Genomic DNA, 22768 nt, shown 5'->3' with positions numbered 1-22768 from the left:
TTGTGTCTTTGCAGAGGCTCCCTCTTAATTTTAGAATTGATTTTAAGATTTTACCGTTTTTTTTTTTTAACTTTGAATGGACAGGCCCCACAGTCCATCACAGACCTCATCCAAATGTATACCTCATCACACACACTGAGGTCCGAGGGCCAGCTCCAGCTCATGGTGCCTAAGACCAGACTTAAAACCAGGGGGACAGGGCTTTCTCTGTCTGTGGTCAGCCCCACCCCCACGTCCATGTCCAAACAGCCCTCACGGTGGAGTGTTTTGGGTCTCGTCCTAAGACCCACTTTTATTCTCTGACTTTTAACTCCGTGTGAATTGTGTAGTCCTTTGTCTTTTATTTATTTTATTACTTTTAACTATTTGATTTTATTGTTTTGTTTATGGCATTGTGGTAGTTTAATGTACTTATTTATTGTTTTTAGTGTATTTTCTTTTGTTGTTTTCATGATTCTATGTACAGCACTTTGGGAATGTTCTAGTTGTTTAAATGTGCTTTATAAATAAAGTGGATTGGATTTCGATCTGGACGTTCAGAGGCTCCATAGTAAACGTGGAAACACCGTCATCTTCTACAACACTGATTCACCAGTAAAACCCATGGAGTTGGATTAATAATAGTGGATGAAGATACTTGGTTTATGTTCAGTGAATGATAGATTTTGCTGAAAAAGTCACCTTTTCTTCAGTTTTCTCTGTTTTTGATATGATAACCCTCAACTTTAATCTGAGCTTTTATGACCATCTACATGATCAGTGAGTGAAATAAAGGAAAATAGCTGATGTTCACTGAAAAAATGCAAAATACAGAGGATAATGTCATAATAATCTACAGCAGGAGATAAAGGAAAGTACAAACATAAATATATTTAAAAGATGTATAAAAAATTGTTTCTAAATAGGTATATGGAAGACGAGGGATACAAATAGTATTGTCCCAAATACCATTTGTGGTTTCTTTGAATTAAGAGACAGAAATTATAATTTCAGAGATTTTCATATTTGTGAGTGGACTAAAGGGAGGACAAATGTGAAGTCTAGATGGACTGGGGTTGGGGGTGTGAAATTATGGAATGGACCCTATGATGCATTTAAGTTATTCACTCCTTTGGCGAAGTAAAAAAAAAAAAAAGCTTAAGTTTAAAATTATTTAGGAATATTGAAGATGGTAGATATGTTTTTGTTGTTGACTTTTTTTATGGTGCTCATGGCTGTACACATTTAAGTTGATGTAAGCAGTGAAAAGGATAGACAAGAAAAAAAAAAAAGCTTTTGCTTCTAGCCTATTCTTTTTTTTGGTTTTCATGTTTATTACAAGTAATGTCCTAAGTGCAATGATTGATGTACAAACCAAAATACATTCATTCATTCATTTATTCATAACAAATTGTGATAAATCAATTAAGAAAAGTTAAATACAGAGAAACAAATATTTTGGAACTACCACACAAAAGCGGTACTGGGTCTTTATGGGTTAAGCTGTAAGTGTTTTTATTAATATCACCGAGGCTGGTGAAGAAACTGCAAATGCTTTGCTGCATGAATAAAATAGGTAAAAGTGCCTTGGTGGAATATCATTATTGTGAAATCAGTAGAAATTGTGTTCCTTGGGGTACTGTAAAATCCTCCTGTATGTCAGGTTGTGATAAGCAGAATGCAATAGGTGCACCCATTAAAACTAATTGACAAGCAAGATAACAAGAAGGGAGTGTCAGTCTCTGCCTGTCACACAGACTATGTACACCAAGAAAAAACCTCAGTAGCTGTGTAGTCCTCATTCATTTGTTCTTTTGTATTTCTTACATTTTATTTCAGTTTTTCTTCTGTGTACTTTACTTCTTAAATCCCAATTGAGCACTACCCTTAAAAGTCTCAAAATCCAAGAACCCTCACCCCCCACCCCCTAATTCTTTTCTCAAAATCTCCTTCTACCTATTATGATTTTTTTCCCCTGATGATCAAGAGTTTTGAACAATCATCAAGCTGAAATAACTCAGTGTGTTGAAATTCAGCAAAGTTGCTTGAGTTTAATGAATTTCCACAGTAAGAGTGTGAGTGTGGCTTTTACAGTCTCTATAGACGTGCAAAAGAGATAAGAATATAGGCTGTCATTTGTAAACACATATCAGATAAAATTTGCTTAGAGGTCTTATTTATGTCTTTGTACATAAGAAATCAATCTAAGTGAATCCCCAAAGGAACTTTGTGTTGGGAAATGCAAGTTATGCAAATTTACAAGATTTCAATTCTGTTGCAACATGTTGATGGTCATATGAACTATGTTTTCAGGTCAAAAATGTCCAATTTCATCACAATTAATGCTATATTTTCATGTCACAAATGGCCAAGTTCTATATTAACTGAATTTACCTGAAAAACAAATATTCTAGTCTTTTAGATTCCCCGTTTTTTCTTACCAGATTATATCCTACATATCACATGTTTTATTTTTACAGGTTGCAATGTGGAGTATGGTGCTGATCCATCCTGCTTAGGTTATGCAAATACATACATTAAAAATGTCATGCGTCACTTTTTAAATCAACAGTTTTCTAATAATAAGCATTTTTATTATGAAATAATTCTATATTGTTATTTACTCTTTAGTATGATGATAAACTATACAATAAATAATTCTGATACTAGTTTTTGCACAGGGATCATTAGTGTAAACGGTGACATGGCTGCCGAGCATCAGTATGATGGGATCTGTAACAACCATGTCACATCCGTCCACTGCCACATTTTGTGTTTTTGTGTCAGCTGTTATTGTTTTAGATCCACAATACTAACACTTATGTATAAGAGGAGAATTAGCAATAGTAAGTATATAAGTTTATTACTAATAAAGTACTGGTACTGACCAGAGCATCATGGGTAATGTCACGTCCGTCCACCAGCACAAGTTTTCACATACACGTGCTATTCCAAAACCAATATTTCTGAAAATAGAGCTTCCACTGTCAAATAATATCAGTAGTCTGTGCACAAATGTATTAGCATTATTTCAACACAGTTCTATGCATTTCTTACAGCTTTTTTTTTTTTTTTTTTTTTGACAAAAATGGCCACTCATTTGACCCACTAAGTCAATTTTAGCCAATACACATGGTAAAATTCACAAACTGCGCTGCCAAGCAAGCAGCGTTATGGTGCAATATTACATTAACATAGATAAAAATTCACAGTAAAACTGACCCCTTTTTATGCAAACAAGCCTGCTAATTTACAAAACCTGACACAAATTGCAACCATGACATCAGTACTAATATTTATGTGAAACCTTGGATACATTCAGTGACACATGACCAACATTATCTAGAGATCGAGATATTAATGGAACATTTTTGAATCCTATTAATAACCACAATCTATTTTGACATATTTCGGTAGATTGTGTTACAAATGAGACGCAGAATACAAAAAAAAAAATAATTGGCTGGTGATTGTGAAGAGCTCTGATTGTGGATCTATGCTAATTTGAGACAGGTCATTTAAAGGGTTAAGCTCTCTACTGTTTCCTTTTTCCATTATGGCACAATATGTAAAAATGTCCCCTGAAATACCAGGAACTCTGACACAAATGGGGTAAATTGCATGCCTTTATGTGCTCATTTGCGCATAACATATAATTTATACCAAACCATGTAGGAATAGGCAGAATAAGCAAGATATAAATGCAGCGCACTTTATAAAACTGCCATGATGCACAATCTATTCTATAAGAATGTGGTTCAAATCATGTTATGGTCATATAGGCCACTTATGAACTTCACAAATAAAAGCACATTTCAAAAGCTGTTCTGAACATCTGCACTGTGAGATAAATACTGAGGTCACCATGTTCAAATACACATATTAGCAAACCAGTTACTCAGTATACATTAAAGAAAGGCACACACTTAATGACTCAATGAAGCTTTTTTCAAAATTTATTTTTATTATGTTTTAATCTTTTAATGAAGTATTCTGTATGCAAACTAGACCTCTTTTACTCATCTTTAATAGGTCTGTTAGACTTATTCAGTGGGTGGTGTTCGTAGTTTAGTCTTGTAAGTAATGAATAATGTTCACTGTATGTGCAAGCATGATGTGTGGTCTGTGTTGTGTGTCCACTACACAACACACACACTCCTTTTAGGGAACACAGTTTAAACCCGGTCCCTTAGCCTGTGGAATATAAGGACTAGCAAACAGAATGAGAGACTGACAATGTCATATATTCACCATTGGCAATTGTATTTTTGGCCTTGGTGCACCTGTTATCATGTTCTTTTGTTGGAAGCTCCAAGAATAATTCCGGATTCTTTTAAGTCTCATTTTTATGAATTTAATTTTTGACTTGATCTGACCACAAACAAAGCACAACTCAATGCTGAGGATCCACACCCAGCAGGAAATGGATCCAGACATTCCAATGCACATCACTTTTATAATCCTTGTAAACTGATCACCCAAATAATGGGCTGACCCTGTACTAAGTGGGTTGGGTCACAACAATGGGCTAGAGTTATCTAACTTTTAAGCAGATGTTTAACCCTATATTGACAGTGTTTTTACATCTTATCTGCTGTGGTTTACAATCCTATGTGGGCATGTGTATTTAAACGTGTGCCTAAGGTAAAACCTACGTCCTGTGATCATAAATCTGTCAGTTTAGTATGGTGACCAAGATGTGACCCATACTACCCTAAGAACTTTACCACTAACCAGTGACACAAAGGAATCCTAACTACTACTGACTAATATGGGATTAAACTTAAGACTTCATCTATCTAAATTCAAATAATATTTCAATTTAATGTCATTGTACAATGACACTAATGGCTTCTGTGCAACAGGAAATTATGAGTATTTCATGCTTTTATGTATTAAATCTACCCCCTAAACACCTGACCAATCAGTACATCAGACTCACTCCTTAGTGTTGTAGAACTTCAGATTGGTCTTAGTTTTGAGTTTATCAGGATGACCTTTTTGAAGGTGTTGATCATGCCTCAACTAGTGATGGGCAATTCATGTACAAATCGTTCAAAAGAATCGATTCATTTAAGTGAACGAGTTGAATCACTCATTAAATCAGAGGTGGAAATGCTGTGTGACACTGGTGGTCTCCACGGCAAGATCTCTGATTGATCGCAAGACTAGTTGCCGGCGATGGATGGACCGAGCCAAGGTAGTGAACCACCGAATGAAAGAGCGGCCAAGTAGGGCTGAGTACAGCCATGTCGCTGAATCGAGTTTGAATTGTTCATGAATTGCTGACTTGCTGTATCGTTCATGAATCGCTGAATTGTTCACGAATCAATGAATCGTTCACGAATCGATGACTCACTTCGCTGAGTCTATTGAACCGCTGAATGAGACTAGGTACCCCTACCGCAAGAAGACAGAACAGAGAGAAAGCACACTAATAAAACTAAATAACACACAGAGAACAAAGTAGTTTTAAGCAACATAAAGCAGACAGACAGACAGACAGACAGACAACATTACTTATAGATGGACAGAAAAGAGAGATATTAAGGGTTACACCGACTGTCACTTTTTTTTTTTTATCAAGTAATGTAATGGTATAAACATATACTTGGCAATTCGGCACCGCCAGTTTGTGACCAACCCCAGCTAGATGTTTTGGGTTTTTTTTAATTGGTGAATCAAATCAATTGATTGGGAATCTTTTCACAAAAGACAAACGAACCGAAAGAATTGAGTTAGTAAAATGAACCAGACTTCCCATCACTAGACTCAACCATGTGTTACTTGGCCATATCTTTGTTTTGGACAAAAAGGACATAGAATTTTACCACAGAACAGCTCTGGAACTCTCTCCTTCCGTCCATCCACAATAGTGACACTCTCTCTCCATCTTCAAGACCAGACTCAAGACTCACCTGTATAAGATAAGACTGCCTACCCACTGTTATAAGTTCTCTTACATCTTACCTCATAGTACATCTCTTGCATTTCTTTTACTTTGTATTTTATTTATTGTCTCTTTCTCCTTTGCTTTACAGTGTCCTTGGGTTTCATGAAAGGCACTTACAAATAAAATTTATTATTATTATTATTATTATTATTATTATTATTATCAACAGACAGTTTATTGATAATCCTTCAGCTTCATTTTTATTAGTATTAAAACTAAAGCTAAAGGATTGTCAATAAACTGCCTGTGCTATGTATTTTTTGGGGAACATCATCATATCTTTTGGGAGTGAACTGTTTTCTTATGAGTCTCTCTGCCTTCTTATGTGTTGAATTTAATATTTCGCAACCTGCAGAACATACAAAGTCAATCTTTTCAATATCATTGGTGCAGCTTTATTTTTAGACTATATCTGAGGGATGATTGGATGGATTACACATTGTGCAGTCCCGTGTGCATGTGAGCTGTGTGGAATGCATACACCAGATGATTCAGCCCAGATGCAGGGCCACACACTTGGCATTCGTTCTAAATGATGTTGGAGTGACGTTTCCAGGGGCTGGCAGTTATCCCAGTACTCATGGATCTCACAGAAACTTGCCTAATCAGTCAAATATGCCTTAAGTGCAAAACAAACACTGTTTTATTGTTAATCTCAAACAGGGCGAGTGCCTGCAACATGGCATGGCTGCTTGCAGCAGTAAGTTGCACTTGCTTAATTGGTCTAATTATCGTGTAGTGTGGACCCCGCTTTAAATGGTTAACTGGAAGCTGGCACAGTGTCTAATAAGAAACTTAATATGAGACATCTGTCTTCTCCATCTGTGAAGGTTTATTGAAATAACAAATGAAAGATAACTTGAGGTTTTACATGTCCTGAAATATCACCACGTAATGCAGAAATTTATATGAATAAGTAGAATTATGTAGCTGCCAACAATGATATGTGGGAACAAATAGAGAAAATCACAACAGAGAATTTTACTTGATCTTGTACATTCATAAGAAATTGTGACAACACAAACATAGCATCAGCATGGAGCTGAATGTGCAAACAACATATTCAAGTGTGGATTTAGTCCTGTTGAGCACTTAAAAAGACAATATATATAACTTAATTCATCTGGGTTATTAAGATCTACTCAATAAGCAAACAAATCCATCTTAAGTTTTGAGCCACTCTGGTAGTTCCAGTAATCAAAATCAGCCCCAGGAAAGCTTTGCAGCTCTGAATACCCATAGGATGCCAGGTATGGTAGTAATCATAGGTATTAAAGTATAAAACAACTGACAGGACTGTGTCAGAGGACAGTAGCCAGGTGAAAGTACTGCTAACAGGATTCATGTTGTCTATATCTGCTGTATATCCAGCAGCAGCTTCAAACTTTCAGGCAGGTTTGATAATTTGATCAGTCATTGTTTTCAGGCATTTGCAAACTTTATTAAAAACTGTAGACAATGACAGAAAGGGTTGGAGAGAGGATGGGTTACTGGGCGGCATCTTTAGTGAACCACCAGAGGTTCTTCTACAGATGGATTATCGAGGGAAAAATGGATCAATTCTAGAGGAAGCTGAAATATAAAATGTGGAGGGGAAATAATACCTTTTTGTGGTACTGTATATTATACTGCTACTGTTATAAATAAATAATAGTTGAAGAAAGGATTCCCAATAAGGACTGCAGGGCATTATCACTATTCTACACATACCATGTGGTTATATTAACCAGGTTAATTAAATAATCTTGGAATGGTCTGGAGTGTCTCACAGTGGAGTTAAACAGAGATGTCAGGTCTGAGTGAAGTAAATGGAATTCATTTTCTTTGTATTGACTTTTTGGTCAACGAATTTCCCATTTCTGCAGCAAAAGAGGATCTGGGCAGTGGGCCCTTTTTTTGCACCCGTCTAGGGTTGAGACATTTACAAGACACAAAGCATATTGTCTAGAGCAGTGGACCATCCAGTGCAAATCCAAACAGCTAGAGGCTTCCATTCAAACTGTGAAGCCTTTTGATATAATGAATACAAACCAATAGGCCTTATTTAAACATCTCTGAATAGGCATGAGGAGTCTAACTCAGTAGAAACTTGGAGGACTGAGACTATAGTTTTCTGTGTACACTATGTTCAGGTAGAGAAGCAGACAGACGCACACAGACAGAAAAATGAATCAGTGGAAACAAGTCTTTGGAGATTGTAGAGAAAAGTACGCATTGAGCTCTTTTTCCTGCACTGAGCTTGACGAGGCCTCTGTGCCTCATCTGCTGCAGACTGTTCATTGTTACAAATAGAAATACTAATATTGCAGAAACTGGTCTCTACCCAGTGTGCTGTCGATGACTTTTAGCTTTGTCTCCATCTAAATGAGTATTTCATGGGAGACTTTGGATGCTTTTAATAAATCTCATCATGTGTATCATTAGCCCCTTTTACACAGCACTTCTGTTCTGGGAATATTTCACCTTTTTTCTGAAATGACGTCTATGTAAATGAAATGGTGGCTCATTTGGTCCTACCTCTTTAACTCCTCTGTAGGTAGTAACAGAGCTGTGATAAAGGTGAAATCATGATTCTGGAAGACTATGTAAAAGTTCTGCAACCAAGGTGTGATGTTTTGATGATGTATTGGGTGTGCGACCCCCACACCAGGGGGATTTAAAAATGAGCGCAGGCCGTGTACAGTTAACAAACAAATCAACACGACCAGGAAGATGTCGAACTGGGGAGACACCGAGATCTGCCAGCTGCTGTCACTTTGGGCGGAGGATTCTATCTTTGCTAACATTTGTGGAACGGTGAAAGACAGGCCGACTCTGGAGAAGTTAGAAACACTCCTATGCTCGGGGTATTTCCGACTCGTAAGTTATACGTCACACTATACACTGCTCTGCGTCACTGCCCCTTTGATTCTAGAACACAGGTTTGCTGTGTAGAAGTCCAGCCTGTCTCACCTCTGTTACTGTTTTTACTTGGCTGTGGAAATCAGTCAATGGTGGAAAAAAGGTGGGATCACCATCTCACCTTTTTTCCAGGATCTCTGTGACTATTGTCTCTTGAGTAAAATATTTTTATGTAAGTTGCCCTAGGTTCAAAGTACGGCTATGTCATTGGTGTGACCTGCATTCTGTGTCACATCTACACCAGGAGGAGAAAAGTAGGTCCACCTTGATCTTTCCAATCAACGGGGAAGATATAATATATTTGTGAATATGTGTGCTCTGTCATGTGGTCTCCTTAATCTTCCCTGATATAATACACATCATTTAACATAGAATTTTCAGTTTGCCCAATTTCTTGTGTACTATCTCTAAACCTTTATTTAACTCTTTAAGTGCCAGACAGTTAAGGGGCTAATAAGCCTTAAAAGTGCCACAGAATTTGGCTGTTTTTCAGTATTTCGCGTCGTTTTTATAATACTTGAAGAATCCTGCAGGAAACCGCTCGGTAACATCCGACCGATTGCTGATTAGATCCAAAACGCACCGGACGCAGCCGATTCATTATTGATCGTAATTTGCATAATTTATAATAATAATAATAATAATAATAATAATAATAATAATAATAATAATAATAATAATAATAATAATCTTTATTTATATAGCACTTTTCATACATTAAAAACTGTAGCACAAAGTGCTTTACATATCCGTTTAAAAATCAGTACCGCCCCCCACCCACACCCACCCACTCACCCGCACACACACACATATACATGCAAACCCACATATACATGCAAACCCACAAGCTCACACATACTTAAGAAGACTGACTGAGCACGGGTAGACCAGAACAAAAATGTACAAGTAAAAGTAAAACATCAATTTAGGAGGCGCTGTCTCAGGGAGCCATCCGAACCAGGAGGCAGCCGGCGACCCCGGCGACCAGGCACCAGCAACACAGCCCCGCATCCCAACTAGTGGGAGAGGGCCAACTGGGACCCCCACCCACCAGAAAGGAGCGGACCCCAGTGAGAGAAGGCGCCACAGCCGCCCCCCGGCATGGAGGGCTCCCTCTGATGAAACACCGGAGAATAAGGAACATTAAAAAGATATAAAAATATTATTCGGTCACGTGACCTCAAATTCCCGTCTGCTTGGTCTCAAAAGGGGGACACAGAAAGAACGTCATCGAAATGTGAGAAAGAAATGGGGGTGGATGGTTTGTTTGTACACAAATATGGCGTGTTCTCCAAAGCCGATCTGATCGGCCCGTGGCACTGAAAGTGTTAACTGCGACAATATCATTTGAATTTTTTTTTTTCCTAGCAAGACATGGAAATATGGCAAATATTGTATAACATACAGGGTGGGGAAGCAAAATTTACAATGAACATTTAGTTGTTTTTTCTCAGCAGGCGCTACATCAATTGTTTTGACACCAAACATATATTGATGTCATAATCATACCTAACACTATTATCTACGGAAGCGTATTGCATTCACAAAAAAAAATAATTTCGGCTCTGTTTTTCTGAATTAATGAGATAATTATCTCATAATTACGAGAAAAAATAAGTTAAAAAAAAAATCGGCGCTGTTTTTCTGAGTTTATGAGATACTGTTTCCTGAAAAAAAAAAAAAAAAGCTCTGTTTTTATGAGTTTATGAGATACTGTTTCCTGAAAAAAAAAAAAAAGCTCTGTTTTTATGAGTTTACGAGATACTGTTTTCCGAAAAAAAAAAAAAAAAAGCTCTGTTTTTATGAGTTTACGAGATACTGTTTTCCGGAAAAAAAAAAAAGCTCTGTTTTTATGAGTTTACGAGATACTGTTTTCCGAAAAAAAAAAAAAAAAGCTCTGTTTTTATGAGTTTACGAGATACTGTTTCCTGAAAAAAAAAAAAAGCTCTGTTTTTATGAGTTTACGAGATACTGTTTTCCGAAAAAAAAAAAAAAAAAAGCTCTGTTTTTATGAGTTTACGAGATACTGTTTTCCGGAAAAAAAAAAAAAAAGCTCTGTTTTTATGAGTTTACGAGATACTGTTTTCCGAAAAAAAAATAAAATGTGGCTGTGTTTCTCTGTCAGTGGGACAGTGGTCCCTGGTCCAGGCAGGAGCTCCTTCTATCTGTGCTGCTGAAAGCCTCTCGGGGGAGCGTGAAGTTGTTTCCGTTCTCGTAACCGGTTCCGATTACGGATCATGGAACTAGTTTCGTTCACAGAAATCAGAACCAAGCCCCGCTTTGTGCACGGATCAAGCCCTTCAAGCACACCGGCGCTCGGAGCCTGTAACCCGGCTTCCTGACAGGGCACGACCGCGGTGATGGGAGCTGGCATTAATGAAGTCAAATAAAATGACATTCACCAGCATTAAAGAAAATATACACAGCAGAAGAGTGCAAATGTGTATTCATTTATTTGTCGGACCTGATGGAAAGCATTAGTCAGAACTAGATCCATGGAGGAGCGGCTTGGTGTACCGGTTCGTCCCCCCTCCAATAACTTTCCATCAGGTCCAGGTGGACAGCTATCCGCTCCCCGGTGTGTAAGCCGGACTGGAGCGGGTGGACGGAGCAGCTCAACTCGACAGAACCCCGGCGCTCGGAGCCTGTAGCCCGGCTTCCTGACAGGACAGGACGCGGAGCTTTTTTTTTTTTTTCCGGAAAACAGTATCTCGTAAACTCATAAAAACAGAGCTTTTTTTTTTTTTTTTCGGAAAACAGTATCTCGTAAACTCATAAAAACAGAGCTTTTTTTTTTTTTTCCGGAAAACAGTATCTCGTAAACTCATAAAAACAGAGCTTTTTTTTTTTTTTTCGGAAAACAGTATCTCGTAAACTCATAAAAACAGAGCTTTTTTTTTTTTTTTCGGAAAACAGTATCTCGTAAACTCATAAAAACAGAGCTTTTTTTTTTTTTCAGGAAACAGTATCTCATAAACTCATAAAAACAGAGCTTTTTTTTTTTTTTTTCAGGAAACAGTATCTCATAAACTCAGAAAAACAGCGCCGATTTTTTTTTTTAACTTATTTTTTCTCGTAATTATGAGATAATTATCTCATTAATTCAGAAAAACAGAGCCGAAATTATTTTTTTTTTGTGAATGCAATACGCTTCCGTAATTATCCATACCTTTTCAGAAACTTTTGCCCATATGAGTAATCAGGAAAGCAAACGTCAAAGAGTGTGTGATTTGCTGAATGCACTCGTCACACCAAAGGAGATTTCAAAAATAGTTGGAGTGTCCATAAAGACTGTTTATAATGGAAAGAAGAGAATGACTATGAGCAAAACTATTACCAGAAAGTCTGGAAGATACTATTAAAGAAGAATGGGAGAAGTTGTCACCCGGATATTTGAGGAACACTTGCGCAAGTTTCAGGAAGTGTGTGAAGGCAGTTATTGAGAAAGAAGGAGGACACATAGAATAAAAACATTTTCTATTATGTCAATTTTCTTGTGGCAAATAAATTCTCATGACTTTCAATAAACAAATTGGTCATACACTGTCTTTCAATCCCTGCCTCAAAATATTGTAAATTTTGCTTCCCCACCCTGTAATATTTTAATAAAACACTCCACAATATTTGGACTCCACTTTTCAGTTAATTATTGTAACTGCAAGATTCGAGCTGTAAATAGACCATAGAGAGATAATAAATAAAATGAAAAACAATAACTGGGACATACTGTATTCATACTGTATATTAATATCAACCCTACTGAGCAGCAGGTGTAGGCTGTACAACCTAGGTACAGGTTGGAAAAATGGATTTGAGAACTGCAACAAAAGTAGCAAAGGGTCTTTATGGGTTAAGACTAGAGTCTTTACATATTAGCACAGGATTTTATCTGTAAACAGACTCAGACTTTTCAAAGCTGTCATATGTTCTGCCAGTCTCTGAGCACACAATTCATTTAAAGGTCAATTATTTTGGACTAATAACAATTTAACTCAACAGTCGACCAAAAAAATTCATCATGAAATGTTTGCAAAAAACAAACCCTCCTTGTTGAAATGTACGGAGACAAGGATGTGTTCACAGGTTTAAGGATGACAATGTCTTTTTTTGCAGATATTTTGTTTAAAACCACAACATGGCATATGATGAAAAGAAGATTATGCATAATAATCATACAACATTTTACTCCACGAAAACTAATATTTTATTAGAATTTATTCTTAAGCAAAACAATAAGATTTCAATCTCTTTAACCCTTTCATATACGAATTATGATAACCTTAATCAAAAATTTTTCCTGAGTGTTTTTATTCCTCTTTAGGCATGAAAAAAAACAATGCAATTGAAATTTTTCTTCTGAAAAATAAAAAAAATAAGTAAATAAAATAAAATTATTTTAAAAATGTAAAAAATACATTTAAAAAAATAAAAAAAAAAATAAAAAAAATCTTATGAAACTATTTTTCATGAAGTTGCAAAAATGTCCACTCAGCTGGACACCACATGTTTAATATTTGACGCACAGAAACATGTATTTACTGATAAATTGTGTGAAAACTATGGGGAGGGCTTGTGATTCTGGGGATTTATGCTCAGGAGAGATCTACATAATGTTACCAATTCATGTCAGAAAAGATATGTAGTGTCTTAAAACTTTAATAAAGATATGTGCAAAAAAAAAAAAAAAAAAAAAAAAAAAAAAAAACACAATGAAAAGAACAACAAAACCCATGAATATAGAAGAGAACAGCTGTAGAATAGCTGTCCACTGTAGCGACCAGTATGCATGAAAGGGTTAAGGTCATTTGGAGAAAGAGTGCATCTAAAAGTTTAGGGCAGTTCACCCAGGAGTTGATAATGCAGTTCTAATACCAATACTCAACGAGGATTGCAGCTCACCAAACCCAGTTGGAGGTCTGAAACCTAAAGGACCTCTGCATAGTTGACCAAACACTACTGAGATAATATAAAACACAGGTGTCAAACATGCGGCCCGGGGACCAAATCCGGCCCACCAAAGGGTTCAATCCGGCCCGTGGGATGAATTTGTGAAATACTGCAAAAATTACACTGAAGATATTAATAATCACTGGTGTCAAAATCATTTTAATTCAGGTTCCACATGCAGACACATATAATCCAATTAGATTTCAAGTGGGTCAGACCAGTAAAATATTGTCATAATAACCTACAAATAATGACAACCCCAAATTTTCTCTTTGTTTTTTTGGTGTAAAAAAGTAAAATTCCATGAAAATGTTTACATTACCAAACTATACTTTTATAAAAAAAAAAAAAAAAAAAAAAGTGAATAACCTGAACAAATATGAACAAACAGAAATGTCTTAAGAAAAGTAAATGCGATTTTACCAATATTCTGCCTGTCACTAAATGTTTTGTGCATTGTAATGCACATGTGTAAATGATAAACTGATAAAACCGAGGCATAATATTGTTAAAATTACACTTGTTTTTCTTGAAACAATTCAAGCTGTTCATGTTATTCAGATATTTAAGGAAACTTTGTAGATGTAAACCTGATCATAATTGAATTTTACTTTTTTCACTGTTATTATTTTACTGGTCCGGCCCACTTGAGATCAAATTGGGCTGAATGTGGCCCCTGAACTAAAATAAGTTTGACACCCCTGATATAAAATAATCCTATGTATAAGTGTCCATGCTTGTATTATTTACTTTTGCAGTTGGGACAGACATGGTTCTTGGTTCAGACTTGAAACCACCATGTGAATATGGATTCAACAGTTGCTCTAATACCATGTATTACATCATGACATCTTTCTGCTGTTGTATCATGTGCCAAGATAAACTATGTGTGAAACGTGTGTCCCTCAGGTCCTTGTAAAAAATAATCTGGTACTCATGTCATGCATAGAATCAAAAGCCCAGGGTCTCTGTCTTTGTACAAAAAAACATTACCTGATCTCCTTCCCACCTGCTATGCTGCACCTTCTTCACAGCCCCCACCCCCCTCCACACACACTCCCCCTTCCCTTTCCATTCTACTCCTTTCAGTTTTATACAGGGTTTGTATTTTGTGAGTACAGAGCACAGTGTTTCTGTCACTGGGGAGTGTCAGCATGTCTCTTTACTTGATATGCATTAGATTTTCCACACTTTCTGGCACTTATCTGATTCCAACTCAATATGCTGCCGAGGGAAATTGAGTCCTAAGGCCAGGAGAGAAAGAGAAGTTTTGCATCTTTTTAAATTCATTACAGTATTCTGCTGTGGCCTCGGTGGAGCTCGCTAGTAACACAAGGCCAAGGAGGTGTGTGTGTGCTACAGCTATAGAAAATAAGCTTTGTAAACTGTGGTTCTACTACAATACAGGAGCTGTTCTCTTCATCACACTGAAACTGTGAAACTGAAAGACAGCAGAGATCCAATAATGGCCTCACTTTGAAATGTAGATTTGAAACACTTTTATGAAATTCTTGACAGACTGACAGCTTGGGGATGTTTTTGACAGGTTTAATGTATAGCTCTGTAACATATATTAGGCTTACACATTCCTATTCAGTTCAAATATTGTCAGATTAAAAGTGTTCGTGCCAGTTGTCGTCAGTCATTATTAGGAAAAATGTCAAAGTAATATTTCTAGTAAGTTTCTTTCTGAGTGAAAGTTGAAGTTTAAAATAATAATTTATGAACAAAGCATGACAAATATTTCAGAAATCTAAAGGAAGAACATAAATAAAATGTAAAAACAAATGCCAATCAGCTAAAATTTGCTTAGAGGTCTTATTTATGTCTTTGTGCATAAGAAATCCATTTAAGTGAATCCCCAAAGGAACTTTGTGTTGATAAATGCAAGTTATGCAAATGTGCAGGATTTCAGTTCTCTTGCAACATGTTGATGCTTATATGAACTATGTTTTCAGCTCAAAAATGTCCAGTTTCATCACAATTAATGCTATATTTTCATGTCACAAATGGCCAAGTTATATTTTAACTGAATTTACCTGAAAAACAAATATTCTATTCTTTTAGATTCCCCAATTTTTCTTACAAGATTCTATCCTACATATCACATGTTTTATTTTTACAGGTTGCAATATGGAGTATGGTGCTGATCCATCCTGCTTACGTTACGCCAATACATACATTAAGAATGTCACATGCCACTTTTTAAATCAACAGTTTTCTAATAATAAGCATTTTTATAAAGAAATAACAATTCTATATTGTTATTTACTCTTTAGTATGATGATAAACTATACAACAAATAATTTTGATACTAGTTTTTGCACAGGGATCATTAGTGTAAACGGTGACATGGCTGCCGAGCATCAGTATGATGGGATCTGTAACAACCATGTCACATCCGTCCACTGACACATTTTGTGTTTTTGTGTCAGCTGTTATTGTTTTAGATCCACAATACTAACATTTATGTATAAGAGGAGAATTAGCAATAGTAAGTATATAAGTTTATTACTAATAAAGTACTGGTACTGACCAGATCATCATGGGTAATGTCACGTCCGTCCACCAGCAAAAGTTTTCACATACACGTGCTATTTAAAATCCAATATTTCTGAAAATATAGCTTCCACTGTCAAATAATATCAGTAGTCTGTGCACAAATGTATTAGCATTATTTCAACATGGTTCTATGCATTTCTTACAACTTTTTTTTGACAAAAATGGCCACTCATTTGACCCCCTAAGTAAATTTTAGCCACAGTGTTTGTAGTAAAAACAAGTATTTTATCAAGTGTTTTAGACGAGAATGTAAACAAAATTAATCCACAAGATGAAATAAAGATGTTAAACCCTCCAGAGTCCAGAGTTGCATTAAATCTAAATATTGAAAAGGCACTGAATTATAGCTGTCTTCAATTGGTTTGAGTCATTGGCTTTCATCTTGACACAATGACTATGCTGCTTCAATATATATATGAAAAATGTAGATTAATCCATCATCATGATTAATCTGATTAAACATTTTAACGCAGTTAACCCATGCAGCGCAAAATGACTGAATGTCTCTGCCAACAAATTTGTTGCAGTTTGTCCAAACAGAGTTACAGTTGCATATTCACAAATGGTCAGTTGTTCCGGTAGCGACAGGCAACAGAGCCAACCCATAAAGATGGAAGACGATAAACAGCACATCGGACCTCTGGATGGAAATATGAGGACAAAAACCCAAGATGGAACAGCTGACCATCATCATCATAAAGTATTATAAACATGCTGCAGGAAGTTTCCTTTTCACCGAAGCTCTTCCAGCTTAAAATACCACATTAACGCTAAGCATACATTAGTCTGGGATTCTTCTAGCACTTTGGCTAACATGTCGCCCAGTTTGTGACATACATGTTTAGTGCATGTATGTTCCCTTATTTCTAGAGAAGTTTGCCCATGCAAAATGAAACACCATTAATATGGATTAAAAATGAATGATATTTAATCGTGATTAATCAAAATTAATCCACAGCAACCCTGTGATTAGTATAATATGTAGTTTACGTAAAACTAAATTACATTGTAACTAAACCATGATGTTGCTGCAGACCAGTACATGAGGATATTTTCTCTATCCAGACCTCCTTAAATCATAATTGACAATGTCTGGATAATGTAACATGAATAATCCTCAACACATGTCTTGACTTGACTGATGAATTTTTCTTTAGCGCTACTGATTTCCATAAAAATACCCAAAATGCAGAAATACAGAAAAATATAAGGGGGAGAGGGGAGGGGGGTGGTATCATGCCTAGAGGTGTTGTCCATGGGATACTAGGCAATGATATTTATCAGCAGCATTATGGTATTATGAATTTCATTTTGTCATCAGTAGCTCAGGACCCCGTTGGAAATTAAAAACGCCTTAACTCAATGTGTCCCAAAACTTTTGTCCATATGATGAATGAGTTTTCAGTAATAAAATATGTCATAATCTCTTATTACTCTTAAACTGCTGTTGGTCAATCAATCATCTGTCGATCAGACACTTTAGTTCAGAGGGAAATGATTTAATTGGCAGATTACCCTTGAGTTTGGTGATATTCATGTTTCAAAGGAGAAAAAAGAAAACTTTGAATTAAGTGAACCACATGACCTTACCCCTGCACCATCTTCAGGAAACATCCCATAAGCCATTCTACAAAAAAAAAAAAACTTTAAAAGACTTTCAACCATTCAGTGTCATATTTCCATGAAGCCTACGAACTCAGAAGTAAACTTTAGAGAAGGACAGTCGAACTCACCAGCACTAACTTCCTTTTATTCACTAGTTCAGGTCAGTCCAGACTCTTCCTTCAGTACAATACAATCAACAGCTTTTCACCTAAGATGATCTCAACAGTGAAAAGCTGGGTATAGGTTTGAGCCTCTTACACAGGCATGAAAAACATTATACATCTGCTTTCACACAATGATGAGGAACAGTCTACAGGGTGGGGAAGCAAAATTTACAATGAACATTTAGTTGTTTTTTCTCAGCAGGCACTACGTCAATTGTTTTGAAACCAAACATATATTGATGTCATAATCATACCCAACACTATTATCCATACCTTTTCAGAAACTTTTGCCCATATGAGTAATCAGGAAAGCAAACGTCAAAGAGTGTGTGATTTGCTGAATGCACTCGTCCCACCAAAGGAGATTTCAAAAATAGTTGGAGTGTCCATAAAGACTGTTTATAATGGAAAGAAGAGAATGACTATGAGCAAAACTATTACCAGAAAGTCTGGAAGATACTATTAAAGAAGAATGGGAGAAGTTGTCATCCGAATATTTGAGGAACACTTGCGCAAGTTTCAGGAAGCGTGTGAAGGCAGTTATTGAGAAAGAAGGAGGACACATAGAATAAAAACATTTTCTATTATGTCAATTTTCTTGTGGCAAATAAATTCTCATGACTTTCAATAAACTAATTGGTCATACACTGTCTTTCAATCCCTGCCTCAAAATATTGTAAATTTCGCTTCCCCACCCTGTACATAAGAAGTACGCTTATTGTAATGTGTAAAATGACTGGTTCCCCTTTGAGAACGGCTACGTTTTCAGTCTGTTGATGTTCAAATACAGTTTTGACCTTAAAAACACCAGGTAAGTGAATAAAATAAGCTACAAGATGTGTTTTAGCTTCCATTTTTTGTTATTCTTGTATTTTTCACTGAACTGATGGTGTTGTAATTTAGGTGTGGTTGACTTTCAAAGCAAACTGCTGTGATATTGTATATGTTAGAATTTGGGGTGGGGGGCGTTGGGAAGTGTAAGAGCCATAATATGATGATAACAATAGTAGTAGTCATAATCATAATAATCATCATCAATGTTTACAAGTTTAATCTGAACAGCAGTAAAAAAAAAAAAAAAAAAAAAAAAAAAAACTTAAGTTCCTATTTCACAGTAAATTTGAAGTCATTTTATGCAAAAGAAAAGAAAATGCATGATTTATTTTAACATTACTTAATGCTCCTTTATAGACCGAGTGAGTCATGTGACAGCAGCGCCATCAGACAGAGCTCACTAGGCACAGGAACATATAGTGCTACTGTGTCAGATGTAAATAAGACTTCTATTAAAAGGTTTTCTACTGGATTACATCTCATTTGTGTCAGAATCGCTCCAGCTCATATGGGTTTTTTAGACATACAGAAGGAATGTCACTACAGGAAGTAATCAAAATGTGTCAGTGCTTTTAATATGTTGAATAGTTAAATGCTTTTCAGATCTAGCATGACTCTCATGACAGCTGATTATATCAATGTTTAATTTACATTTTTAAACTTTACTTTCTGAAAAGACCTCACCTGACACTGCTATTTCACATCCTGTCAGCTCCAGTCAGTTTCACTGTCACCGGAATATGATGGTTGCACTGCACCGTATAGCTCCATGTTTAATACGCTGTGTGTTAACCTGCCAATATTAGCACAGAACCACTGCTGCTCTTTTATTACATGTCCAATTCCTGGTCAATGATGAAAAATGGATTCAATTTGTATTTCTTGGCTGTAACATATCCCAAAAACTAGCAAGAGCAGACATGAAAGCAATGTGACAGGTAGAGCTGCTAATCAGCTGCTGGAGGAGGACTTATTTCAGCTTGATAGCAGTAGTATTTCACCACCATGGATTATTTCTTTAAAGCATTCCAAACACACACTACAGTTTTCAGCTAACATGAATACACTGTTCAACCACACTACCATTTTATCTCTGCAGATTCTATACAAAGGTAAATACCCCTAACACAGACATCTGCTGTACTCTACTATATCCCTGGGGCACCATAAAGGGGGTTTACACATGACAAATTCATGGGGCCCAGTATTTCCGGGGGGCCCATAGAGCAGCGGAGGGGTACAGGTTAATAGGGGATATAGGTTAGAAGTGTAAGCTCTGACGTACAACAGAGGCATAGAAGCCAGGAGTCAGATGTCCAGTGCGTGTTAAGTTTCACTTTCGATTTACACCAGTTACGGTAGTTACGGCAGTTATGGAACGCACCCCACATATGTTCCCACTCCACTCCCGCTCCGACGGATACTTTCTTATAGCAAGGGCCCACAATTGCTAGCAGTGCCCCACCTGTATACTATACATTTATAGAATACCAACTACTGTGTGTAGTTGTCCCTGTGTAGCCAGGATTCTTTGCATTTTAGATGAAGTCATCCTCAGTCACTAGTGCTGCAACAACAAATCCATTAAATCGATCCAAATCGATTCTTAAAAGAGTAGATTCTTTGGGTCTGGAGCACGTTAGTATTGACACATGCCCACATGCTGTGTAGTGTAACAGAGGAAAACACAGAGCAGCACGGCTGAGGCTTCGGATGCCAGGCCAGATTTTCAAAGCTAGGTTTACGTTATGTTTGTGGTGGCCACAACAGCCCTGTTTGCCCGAAACATAGTGCGCCATTTATGTAACAAAACTTGAATATGAAGAAAAAATGGCCAAAATCCCATGGCGCAGTACATTTCTGGCAAACGAGGCTGCCGTGACCATCAGGAACACAATGTAAACCTAGCTTAAGATAGCCTACGTGTCGTGATTACTTTAGCCCGCTAGGTAGTTAGATACTATCATTGTAATTCTAACGTTTTCATCCATCTCCGTTTATCAGGCACCCAGACTAATGTTACCTACTGGAGCTGGTTGAAGACTATATCATGCTAGTCTCCTGCCATAACAAGTCTAGGTAGCGGGCTAGTGCTCGCTAACTCTACCCGAAGCCATTGCAGGAATGTAATCATTAGTGACTCGTCTGCAGCCTGTATTAGTTTGGGTTAAACACTGATCTTTGAGAATTGAGTCTTTTGTGTTTATCCGATGAATTGATTAGTTATTAAAACAATCTACAGATTAATCGATTATTAAAATTATCATTAGTTGCAGCCCTATCAGTCACAGAAGGAAAATGGTTTCAACCTGGGTTTTGTTGTAGAGAAAACAAAGGTAGCGGCAGGAACATGAGCTTCACAGTCTTTATCAACACACTGACAAAGCAGAACTACTGAGCAGTGCACTTTGAAGGTGTATCACCTCTCCCTGAGGGTTCTTTTATCCACTAAGCTGACAGTACATCTCTGTCACTGTTTGTTCAACTCCAACATGTTCTTATTTATATTTTCAATTTCTTTTTCATGTTTGGTACTACATAGTTTGACAAATACCTGTTATTCCCAGTCGTCTAACCACAAGACTCTATTGTTTTGTTCCCCACCATTCTGTGTTTCCCATCCCCATCCCTTTATTATCTTGTTTTCCTGCTTCTACATTCCTCCTCTCCTATTATCATATCTCCTTTTCGTTCTCTTCATCCCCCTCCCTCACATTCATTTTCATACTCTCTCTGTCTTTGTCATTTTACCCATTCCCTCCACTTCTATCTTCCTCAGCCTCTCTGCCTTTGAAGACCGGTTAGCTGACAGATGTGTGTAGAGAATAGCTTCTGACAACTCAGGCATTCCCCTCATTCGTCATCCTGACCGCTTGACTGTCTCTGCTTAAGACACAAGTAGTGAGGACTTAGAGAACTAGACTGAGACTGTACCTGGAAAATAATTACAATCATGCATTTTTGGTGTGACCGCTTGTCATGAGGAAGTATTCCTTTATTTGTCCATGTTTTCTTTATTTATTAACTTGGTGAGTCAGCAGTAGGGGAAGTTTGTTTGGCACAAACTTGTTTTTTTTATCAGTTACATCAATATAATTTTCTTAATTTAAATGACTTGATGGAAAATAAGAAGAAGCAAAACATCTGGTGCAACCGTCACCACTGTTATGTTCTAACATGAAGGTCTCTGGTGTGTACGTAGAATTCTGTCCATCCTTCTGTCAGAGATTTTTGTCCATCCCATTTCTCGGACACTATTCACTCAATGTAGAAGACGTGTTAGAGGAGGTGCAGTGCACAGTTTGATGGCTGAATTTCAATATTTAGATTTTTTCTTTTTTAACAAGTGTTTAAAAGGTTACAGAAAAAATTGAAAGTTAAGACTCAAAATTAACCCAGATAGATCCAGTGCTACTTTTGTGTCAGTTCCCAAATGAATTTCTCTATTTAACCTTTAAGTGATTTATCACCACATATTACAATATTATCCTCTGTCTTTGGCAGTTTTCAGTGTAAATCACATATTTTTCCCTATGTTTAATTTGCTGATCATGTAGATGTTCATGAAAATTTTGTAAATTTAAAGGTTACTACTTTACAAGAGAAAAAAATTGAAGAAAAAGTGACTTTTTCAGCTAGGATGTCAATGACTGAACATAAAAACAAGCATCTACAACTTCTGTCATTGATCCAACTCCATGGGTTTTACTGATGAATCAATGTTGTCAAAGGTGACAGTGTTTCCATGGTAACTATGGAGCCTCTGAATGTCCAAATGGGTCATATCTGATGACCATGAAAACACGACAAACTGCATTTCACA

This window comes from Sphaeramia orbicularis, chromosome 12, assembly GCF_902148855.1.
Source record: "Sphaeramia orbicularis chromosome 12, fSphaOr1.1, whole genome shotgun sequence".
In the NCBI taxonomy this organism is placed as follows: domain Eukaryota; kingdom Metazoa; phylum Chordata; class Actinopteri; order Kurtiformes; family Apogonidae; genus Sphaeramia; species Sphaeramia orbicularis.
Note: the sequence above shows the minus strand (reverse complement) of the source record.